The following is a 10,516-nucleotide window of genomic DNA, read 5'->3' on the forward strand; positions in this document are numbered from 1 at the left end:
GTTCACTATTGATAAAAAATGAATTAAATTCGTGAACTCCTTTTTCTACTCAAATTGAATCAGTTAACTCCTTATTTTACTCAAATTAAATCTGTTAACTCCCTTTAATTTGAAAATCTCCCTTTATGACTGAACTTCACCTTTAATCCTGACCGTTGATTGAAATCGATCTTAACCGTTGATGAATTCCAAGAAAGTCTATTTAAGAGACCCTCATCTCTTCACTTTGAAAGGTTGAATGAGAATTTGCATTTAATTGTTGCTGAAATTCATACTCACATTTTCTCATATTCACATACGCAAAGATCAAGTTTGACAAAAAGTTGACCAGATTTAACCAAGGTTGACTTGAGTTGACTAGTTTTGAAAAGAATTTTGAAATAATTAAATGAAATTATTTAATTAAATGGAGTACTTACTTCTAATTAATTAAACAAAGTTATTTAATTAAATGGTAAGCCATTCCTAATTAATTAAATGAAGTTATCTAATTAAATAAGAAAAGTGTCTCTAATTAATTAAAGATTATTTAATTAAATAGAAAAATTAATTATGAGATCATATCATAATTATGAGATCATATCTCATTTTATTAAATTAAATATCTCAAAAAACTCTCTCTTTAGTTCAAAAAGGGAAATTTCCAGTTCACTATTGATAAAAAATGAGTTAAATAGGTTAACTCTTTTTTCTACTCATATTGAATCAGTTAACTCCTTATTTTACTCAAATTAAATCTATTAACTCCCTTTAATTTGGAAATCTCAGTTTATGACTGAACTTCACCTTTAATCCTGACCGTTGATTGAAATCGATCTCAACCGTTGATGAATTCCAGGAAAGTCTATTTAAAAAACCCTCATCTCTGTTGGAGTTGAGAAAAGCCAACTCTGAAGATGCCCAAGATCACCTACATGCGAAAACCTGTCAAAGAGAAGCCAAAAAGAGGAAGAGCATGGAGCAAAGGCAAAACTCTAAACGGACATGAGAGACAATATGTGCAAACACAAAAAGAAATGTATTTTACAATATGCAGTGATAATTTTATGATGTGATTTGATACAATGAGAGAGAACCCGCTTATAAAGAGCTCATGGAAGCTTGTAGAACAAGCTGGAAGGTGGTAGAAGATAAGGATGACAACTCAACACATATCCACAAAAAGGTGGAACATGCTAGAAGGGAACAAACTCCCGTGTTGTCAATAACTAACCAGTACATGCATTAAATACAAAGTATTAAATAAAAGCATTTACCTAAGTAAGCTTAGGTAATATAATAAATAATAAATAATAAATTATTTACTCTAACAGTGCCCCTTAAGTGCAACTTAGGGAAATGTCTTAAGCTCATAAAACTAAGATGAATGCAGAATGGGTCCTAGCAAAGAGGTGCAGACACCTATAAAGACATAGTCTGACTTTGCATGGGGCCAATGTCATGGAAGGGACACTCACTTGACAAAGGGAGAATGCCTAAAACAGCAAACAAATAATCCCTCCCATGGTGCTTTATGAAAATAGTGCATGTACAACTGACGCAAAACAATGTTCATGAGCCCCAGAATGCAAAAGTGACACTTTATCTCAGTGCGAAACAAAAAAGTGCTTCAAAATGATAGCTGCAATGATCAAAATGGAAAAAAAGCTATGACAAAAGAAAGGACAACCGAAAAAAAGAGAATCCATGCCAGGAAAATGATCCTCAAGCCTAAAACACTCAAAATATCCACCATATAGCAAAAATGCAAAAACTATGATACAAAGAGCAGAGGCCAAAAACTAAGAAAAAGGACTACATTTCTGAAAAGGTGACAGAACCAGCTTTTCGAAAATATAAGGTTTTCAAAAAATGGGCATGGGACGCAAAAGATATTCATGCTAGACTCAAAAATAGGACTTCAAACTTCAACAAAAACAATGGGCAATAAAAAGGCATCAAAACTTGAAAATACCTACACCAAAATCTCCGTCTCGAAACCATCTTTCTGGCACTTCTTTCAGATCAAAAAAATACCTCCGTATGCAAAAGTTATGGCCAAAAAACCAAAAGTAGCTCCAAAACAAAATAGAAGGAGAGTGCAAGCAAGGCTGATGACTTCATGTTGACGTCAGCAAATCATACAATTAAATTTGAAGGCTTGCAGGCCATCATCGAAAAAAATGAGCCACGTGGCATCGCCACATGACAGTATGGGTGATGACGTGGTAGGGGCCATGTGGCAATGTACCATGTGGCGCCCATGCCACATGTCAAGCGCAGACTGGCGTTGACTATGCAGAAAAGGGCTGATGCAGGCTATTGATGGGGATTGGGTGGCATAGAGCAAATGGGCGGCGACTTCTGGCGGCAGTGGAAAAATTGAAGTGGTGGCCGCAGTGGCGGAGACTCAGCGGCGCCGAGGTGGCCCGCGGGAAGCACCAAGGTGGCCCGAGAGACTGAATCAGTTAACTCCTTATTTTACTCAAATTAAATCTGTTAACTCCCTTTAATTTGGAAATCTCCCTTTATGACTGAACTTCACCTTTAATCCTGACCGATGATTGAAATCGATCTCAACCGTTGCTAAATTCCAGAAAAGTCTATTTAAGAGACCCTCATCTCTTCATTTTGAAAGGTTGAATGAGAATTTGCATCGAATTGTCGCTATAATTCATACTCGCATTTGCTCATATTCACATACGCAAAGATCAAGTTTGACCAAAAGTTGACCAGATTTAACTACGATTAACTTGAGTTGACTAGTTTCGAAATTTTTTTTGAAATAATTAAACAAAATTATTTAATTAAATGGAGTACTTACTTCTAATTAATTAAACAAATTTATTTAATTAAATGAGAAGCCATTCGTAATTAATTAAATGAAGTTATTTAATTAAATAACAAAAGTGTCTCTAATTAATTAAAGATTATTTAATTAAATAGAAAAATTAATTATGAGAGCATATCTCATTTTATTAAATTAAATATCTCAACAAAATCTCTCTTTAGTTGAAAAAGGGAAATTTCCAGTTCACTATTGATAAAAAATGAGTTAAATCAGTTAACTCCGTTTTCTACTCAAATTGAATTAGTTAACTCCTTATTTTACTCAAATTAAATTGGTTAACACCCTTTAATTTGGAAATCTCCCTTTATGACTCAACTTCACCTTTAATACCGACCGTTGATTGAAATTGATCTCAACCGTTGATGAATTCGAGGAAAGTCTATTTAAGAGACCCTCATTTCTTCATTTTGAAAGGTTGAATGAGAATTTGCATCGAATTGTTGTTGGAATTCATACTCACATTTGCTCAATATAACATACGCAAATATCAAGTTTGACCAAAAGTTGACCAAATTTAACCACGGTTGACTTGAGTTGACTAGTTTCGAAAAGAATTTTGAAATAATTAAATGAAATCATTTAATTAAATGGAGTACTTACTTCTAATTAATTAAACAAAGTTATTTAATTAAATGAGAAGCCATTCCTAATTAATTAAATGAAGTTATTTAATTAAATAAGAAAACTGTCTTTAATTAATTAAAGATTATTTAATTAAATAGAAAAATTAATTATGAGAGCATATCTCATTTTATTAAATTAAATATCTCAACAAAAACTCTCTTCAGTTCAAAAAGGTAAATTTTCAGTTTGCTATTGATAAAAAATGAGTTAAATCAGTTAACTCCTTTTTCTACTCAAATTGAATCAGTTAACTCCTTATTTTCCTCAAATTAAATCCATTAACTCCCTTTAATTTGGAAATCTCCCTTTATGATTGAACTTCACCTTTAATCCTGACCGTTGATTGAAATCGATCTCAACCGTTGATGAATTCCAAGAAAGTCTATTTAAGAGACCCTCATCTCTTCATTTTGAAAGGTTGAATGTTAATTTGCATCGAATTGTTGCTGAAATTCATACTCACATTTGCTCGTATTCACATACGCAAAGATCAAGTTTGACCAAAAGTTGACCAGATTTAACCACGGTTGACTTGAGTTGACTAGTTCCGAAAAGAATTTTGAAATAATTAAACGAAGTTGTTTAATTAAATGGAGTACTTACTTCTTATTAATTAAACAAATTTATTTAGTTAAATGAGAAGCCATTCCTAATTAATTAAATGAAGTTATTTAATTAAATAAGAAAAGTGTCTCTAATTAATTAAAGATTATTTAATTAAATAGAAAAAGTAATTATGAGAGCATATTTGATTTTATTAAATTAAATATCTCAACAAAATTTCTCTTCAGTTCAAAAAGGGAAATTTTCAGTTAACTATTGATAAAAAATGAGTGAAATCAGTTATGTAATGCCTCGCCAAGGGATCTAAAGAATTTCACTAAGTTTTCTAAACAATTTTTTTTATCATGAAAGTAAACCATTCATAACATTTACATGATAGTGGAAGTAATAGCAACATCCAACTGAAAGTAAACATAACATAACATAACAACTTACATTCTTTAAAGATCCCTTAATGTTGAATCACATCTAAATTAACTATTCATCTAACATCACATCCTTATGAGATAACGATGATACATCCAATGTTCATAAATTACATTTTCAGATTGTTCTATCATCCACCATACATATTACAAGGTATGAAAAGCTTAAAAGAATATACATCCGTATAAATAAACTACATCATCATCCAATATTAATCCATGATGCAATAACATAAATGAAACCACATATCATACATGATACATCATCATAGAAGATATAAACATCCATCAGAAAAGATACCCATACATCAGAAACATAAATAGCTAAGTGCACAGTTCCTCCCAACCGTTAATAGCATCATTAGACCATCGTGGATCCTAGCATTATCCCTCCGTGCGTAACATTCCAAAGAACCGAAGAGATCATCGGTATTAACATAGTAGGAATATCACTCCTAAAACATCCTACTAACATGCAAAGTAAAACATAAGATAACATCATCTAACAAAAGAAAATTATCAATATAAAAACATACCAGTAAATACATCCATCACAAGGTATATCATCTATCATAATGATCCAAAAACAAAATGAAGATAAATACCAACCAAGAATACTCCAGTCACGGTGTCTCAAACGAATCTCAAATGATAAGAGTAGAAAATACACTACCACCCGACTGCGTGGAACCTAAGTGGTCCACTCCCAATGTGCTAAGGAGATAATCTCAAGTCCCAAATAGGCTATCAATATCACAAAGCACAAATCTTTAATAGTCCAGGAATCCTCAAAGTATACTAACTCAAAGGTTCCATCACACAAAACTAACATCTAATTCCCAGAGGCACAACAATGACATGTAGGAAACCTACTCTGCAAGCGGAAAAGTGTCATCACATTTATCACATACAAGTTACTTTGGCAGTTAGCTAAACTCCACGGGTCCATACTAATCTCATGCAGCCACTAGTATCCTCTCATACTGATGAGGCATACTACAGAATGCACGATTGCAACCATGCGTTCTCACTACTCCCATCCTAGCCTGTACAAGTGCTCAAGGCATGGGCGAGAACATCAAAACAATTATCTTTTTAAGTTCATTTAATCTCCATTTAGTGTGTAAATGTTATCACTTAATAACCAAACTTACAATGAGTTACCCTGCCAGCCACTTAGGACCTTGGCCACCATTGCAAGCCACTTCCCGACACTACAAGTAGATTATCTACCCTAAGCTCATGGAATCATAAATCACCACAGTCTTGTACAAGAAACTGTAAAAAAAATCCAAAAGATAATCCATAAAAAGAATCATCAAATATCCATGATAAAAGCATCAAATATCCACAATAAAAATCATCAAATCACCAAGATAAGAATCATCAAATCTCCATGAGCATCTGAAAAAGCATCCATAGAAAATTATGACCACAACAGTTCTCTATTGGCAACTAAAGGCATCACTGATAATCATAAGTATCCATTGGTTCTCAATAACCAAAATATATCTCAAGATAAATGGTTCTCAACAAGCAACCAAGAATATCTCAAAATCATATTTTTGAAGACTCCAAAATGGTTGAGTCAAACATGTCACAACATGACATCATTAATAAATAAATCCACATTTTAGTCCCATCATGGCGACTAGAAAATAATCCAAGGATAACTGATCGATGACTCAAAAATGATTAGCTCAAGTGTCTCATACACATACATCTCAGCTTCACAGATGAAGACTGATGAACAATAACAGTCAGTAAATACAAACATTTCATAGAGCATACGATCACATTACCATGGTTGGGCTTATAAAGATCAAGACCAAATAAAATCAACATGCCATCACATCTCATAACCCCCGAGCCTCTGGTAACAACCTAGGACTGGTCAACACTAGTCAACCCAAAAAAACCCAAAACAAGAAGCATATAGAATACACGATGCGAACACATGTTTTGGTTTTGCTATAATCTCATAGTTGAATAATGTGTAGAGTTTCATTTTCCATTTTCAAGTATACTTCAAATGTCTAAGATTCATCATTTGACCTACAAGTCAACCCATTTGTTCCTCGATAGCATTATCCTTCCATTATTAAGAATTACATTCTAAGAATAACTTAAGGATAAATATTGACTAAACTGATCATCATTGACCTTTAATTAAATTGTTCTCTTTATTTAACTAAGATCCATATTCCTTTAATGTTACTACAACTTTCAAGATAATCAAATGATCATTATTCATTTATAAAAGAACCAATTTTCAATCTTCGAATAACTTTATTAAAATGATCAATTAACATAAGTACACCATCCATGACCTATTACATTCTAATAGTTTTCAATTACTAAGTCTCACCATTAAAACATCTAAGGTCATTATTCAAGTCATAAAGCCTATCAACTTTGATATCAATATTTTACAACCTCGTTAAAAGAATCATATCAATTAAATCTCTATTTCATAACATAATTATTAATTAAATCCAATTAGCTCTAGTTAATTGATCTAATTAATAATCACATATCCATATCATCAACTCAATGATTATCAGTTGACTAACATTAGTTGTATGTAAAAAAGTCAACTTCAATCCAAATATTAATATTTCAATAATACTAATAATAGTAAGTTATTTTGGAAATCTTATGCATAATGACCACATTCGTCATTCTTATATGAATACTAATGTTTCCTTAAATCCTATTACTGATAGTCATTGGGATAAGATAAATAAATAATCAAACAAATAATCAATAATTTTCCTTTAAGCACCTTAAAGATGATCATTTGTCTAAATTAATCTTTGACAATTCTAAATATAATAGTTTGCCAATTTCATTAATCACAATTTCATTCATGAATTCACTTCCATTATATTCCCCCCCCCCCCCCACCCCCCCCCACTAAATCAATCTCACTAAATTTCAATAAAAATAACTCAATTAAAACTTGATTAACTATTAATTAGTTTATCAATAATCTCGTAAATCAAAATCACCTTTGTTTCAACTCTCTTTCTCTTCAAAATTAGGAATTTAATAATAAATTGTTACTAAATAACAAGAAGTTATACTATGGTGGACGACCTCGAGAAGCCTAGACTCAATGAGCTAATTGACCCGGCTATGGTGGCTATTTCTGATAATGCAAGAGAAACGGGCATGAATCTGTTGAACAATGCCCGCAATAGCATGATCGACAACTTCAGATCAATTAAATGGCTTTTCCATGAGCTTGAGGATGTTAGAGATAGGGTTTCCCAAATGGAAAAAATCAAGAGCAAGACAGGTGCAGAAAGCCAAGGTGACCGAAACAGCTGGGAGACTCTGATGGAGAGGAGAGTAAAAAATATTGAGAACTACAATCACAACCTGGCAAGTCAAATGGTCTCCCTCCTCGCTTCGATCAACGACAACATCCTCTCTCTCTTGGAAAATCTCAAAGATAGGAACCAGATGGAGGAAGATGATAAACAGAACAGAGACAAAGATAGGCTGGATGTGGATAAAGCCAAGGATAGCACTATGGAGAAGGATTTGACGAACGCCCAGGATCATAAGGCAGAAGAGCAACAAGAGTGCGCCGAAGCTGCCCAGACCATGCTCGAGATGGAGAAGTAGTTTGCTAGGTTGGGTCTCTGTCCTTTGGTTTTTGTTTCTCCTGGCTTTGGCTTTTTGTCTGGTCTCTATTTTTCTGGTTGGTTCTCTAGCCTTTTTAGTGGGCAGTTGTTTCGGGCTGGGCCTTTGGGCTTATTTTCAACCGTAAGACTTATGTTTTGGCTGGGCATTTTTTCGCTTATTTTCAACCTTTCTTTTTGTTAAACTTATGGGTTTCAGGACCCCTTAAAACCTGTTTACCTTATCAAAAACAAGAAGTTATACTATAATATCTTACTAATAAACTACTATTAATAAATCGCATATAACATTGTTAATATGATGATAACCATCATCATTAAATAACATATCAACTTATTAAAAGAAACAAGTATTAATGTTAATTAATTCCCTAACATTAATATCACATACTAATACTGATACAGATATACTACCTAATGTCAACAAATGATTAAACTTATAATATTAAAACTAACAATATTAAGAAACAACTTAGTGAAGTCACATGCCACGGTTTATTGAATCAGTCGTGCGACCCTATATATGACTCGTCTATCATATTCCATTCGTTGGGTGCTTGCACTTAAAGGAATCCATTGCCACCGTATGAAATAGTGGGGGTAGGGGAGATAACCCACCTAAATGATATGATATAAATTCTTAAACACACCTATGATGCATGCGAATTCGATTCGCTGCAGAACCTTGTACAAGTTGTTAACCCACATGATGGGCCGTGGAGATTGATTACAATCTTTTGCCTCCTTTAAAATTTTTCATTAATTATTTCATATAGTTTTCTAGACTTAAGAAGGTTTCTCAACCAGCGATCCATATTATGAAAATTCAATAGCTTCTAATTCAATGCATTGTGGTCCAATTTGTTCTTTCTTGGAGGAGAATGAACCAATGTATGAGGATAAATTTTAGATCACTCTTACCTTGAAAATCAAGCGATTTCCAATTGATACACCATATGATCAACGTGTAGGAATAGTTCAAAAACAGAAAGTTTCAACTAATGTCTTAAATGTAATGGTCATAGAAACACGTGAAATCCAAAAGTTTCCAGTTAGGTGAAATTGAGAACTATCTGGGTGGATCACCATTTCATTGTCAAGCTATGTAGATGGGTTGATCGATGCAGTCTTGGGATCCACTGTTATCACCATTTCAGACAACTTGATCACTAAACATGACAAGGTGATTCTCCTTAGACACAGTGATGAGTATAATGCAAGTGATAGTTGCATTCAACCTACTTTGGAGAAGGTCTTGGTCTGCACATGCCCAGATGCCGACATGGGCAATTTCATGTGGTGAGCCATGATTACACAAGGTGGGGAAAGTGCACAATCGGTGGAAGAGAAATGCCTACCATCTATAGCCAGCGAAACAAACTCCTTGCTTCGGATTCCTGCAAGGAGGTATTTAGACTAGAAGATCACATTTTCTCACATTTTGGTTGATGATTACAGTATTTTCTATTAATGGTGACCCTAAATATAATCGCCAAGACAAAAGATTTCAGTTATTACAGATGGTAGTCTTTGTTATTACTCAAGGCTTTATCGGCAGAGAGAAGAGTTGTTAAAGAATGATTATCACAGACCAAAATACTAAATTGCCTGTTACTATAAGCCGCATATTGGAAGGTATGATCCATTGAGAACAAATCTGTAATAACTATCAAAGGGGTGGTAATCATGCAAATTAAAAATTGTAGACAAAGAGAAATTGTGTATACCCTAAGTGATAGTGTGGTTCGAGTGAAACATGGATACGACATGGTAAAACATTAAGGAAGATTGTGATCATTCTATAACACTCAAAATGTGGATCGTACTTACATTGATGTCTCCATGATACTGTCTGGAAAGATGATGCACCAAATAATCTATGGTTTAGCCTCGAAAAGTGATGCAAGATTCATTACAGCTCAGTATGAATTTTGAGAGCTAAACCATTGTATAATTATTGAGTTTTCAATCATTTTCTAAGGATTCTTCACATATTTATTTATTTATTTTAAACAATCACAGATTCAATGATATAAACTTCCATCAGTTCGAGGGACTAAATCAACAGAGACAACATTTTCATTGTACATATGTATAGTTCGAAAAGATGGGCAATAAAGTAATCATGATTAAAGAATTAGGTTATGGTCCTAGCTAGAATATGCAGAGCTTCCAAAATGGTTTCAACCCTAGCCCTGCAAATGCCTTGCTCTAATGATTTTAACCTAATTATTCATATTTAACCATGGATCATCTACTGCAATACTGTGAATGCAAGCAACCACTCCTATTCTGAAATAGATTGTTTCAATCTCTATGATAATGTGGCTAAAAGTATGATGTCGTATTCAAATAGTCTTTTTAGAAGATACGAATAGAATAGGAAAAGAAAAGGAGAGAGAGAGAGAGAGAGAGAGAGAGAG

The sequence above is a fragment of the Cupressus sempervirens genome, chromosome 11, assembly GCF_028749045.1.
Source record: "Cupressus sempervirens isolate cs-2001-9-10 chromosome 11, ASM2874904v1, whole genome shotgun sequence".
Lineage (NCBI taxonomy): Eukaryota > Viridiplantae > Streptophyta > Pinopsida > Cupressales > Cupressaceae > Cupressus > Cupressus sempervirens.